Source organism: Limulus polyphemus, unplaced genomic scaffold (assembly GCF_000517525.1).
Source record: "Limulus polyphemus unplaced genomic scaffold, Limulus_polyphemus-2.1.2 Scaffold11640, whole genome shotgun sequence".
Taxonomy (NCBI): domain Eukaryota; kingdom Metazoa; phylum Arthropoda; class Merostomata; order Xiphosura; family Limulidae; genus Limulus; species Limulus polyphemus.
In genome coordinates, this window is record NW_013677250.1 from 1,289 (window position 1) to 2,489 (window position 1,201).

The following is a 1,201-nucleotide window of genomic DNA, read 5'->3' on the forward strand; positions in this document are numbered from 1 at the left end:
CTTCAAGCCATTTCAAGGATTTCACAATCAATGTCACGAAGTTGCTAATCTGTATTCTACTGGAGGTTTGTTTGTTTGTTTGTTTTTAGTTAAACACAAAGCTAACAGAGGAGCTATTGTGTGTATTTAGTGCTATAAATCCGCAGACGTACCAATGTTCCACTAGGGGGACTACTAGAGCTACCATAACATTATACTTAAAAGTTTAACTTGCGTAAGATAAATACTTGAAAATTACGCTTCGAGACTCAGAAAGTTTTCTTATTTGTTATAATGTACTGAGAACGAGAATACATGTTTGTTAGATCAAATGCTCCCGGATTTTAAGGAAATGCATCTACAAGTCTTACTTCTGATAATTGAAAACTATTGATATATTTAAGAGATAAAGTTTAGACATGGACGTTTGTACAATTCGACAGGTACCACTCTATTTATTTAAACTTAATTCACCCTAATTGTAAGCACCCATTTGGAAAAGCTCTTTGCAATACATTTTCTCAGAAACACGAGAGCAGCACTAAATTTATACTTGGTCAAGATAAACATCTGCAGCGCCATCTGTCGAGTTACACCGTGAAAACGTTTTTGTTTTAAAGATCTCCAACATTTACAGGGGTAATAGAGCGAATGTATATTTCCTTAGATATCCTACATCTGTTGTAAAAGTTTAGCCATCTAGTTAAATATTGTATCATATTTGTTTTGTAACAGTGGTTACACAAGGCGAGATATCACCAATTACCTACTTTCAACAGTTGCAATTTAATAAATGAGTCATCATGATAATTTACCAACCTTTTCTGTGTCAGCAGTTTACACATGATTAACAGATGCTAACTGTCGAATGTACAAGGGGTTTAGTTTCAGTTTTTTTATGCTGGAGAATGTACAAGGGGTTTAGTTTCAGGTTTTTTTATGCTGAAGAATGTACAAGGGGTTTAGTTTTCAGGTTTTTTATGCTGGAGAATGTACAAGGGGTTTAGTTTCAGGTTTTTTTATGCTGAAGAATGTACAAGGGGTTTAGTTTCAGGTTTTTTTATGCTGGAGAATGTACAAGGGGTTTAGTTTCAGTTTTTTTATGCTGAAGAATGTACAAGGGGTTTAGTTTCAGATTTTTTTATGCTGGAGAATGTACAAGGGGTTTAGTTTCAGTTTTTTTTATGCTGGAGAATGTACAAGGGGTTTAGTTTCAGGTTTT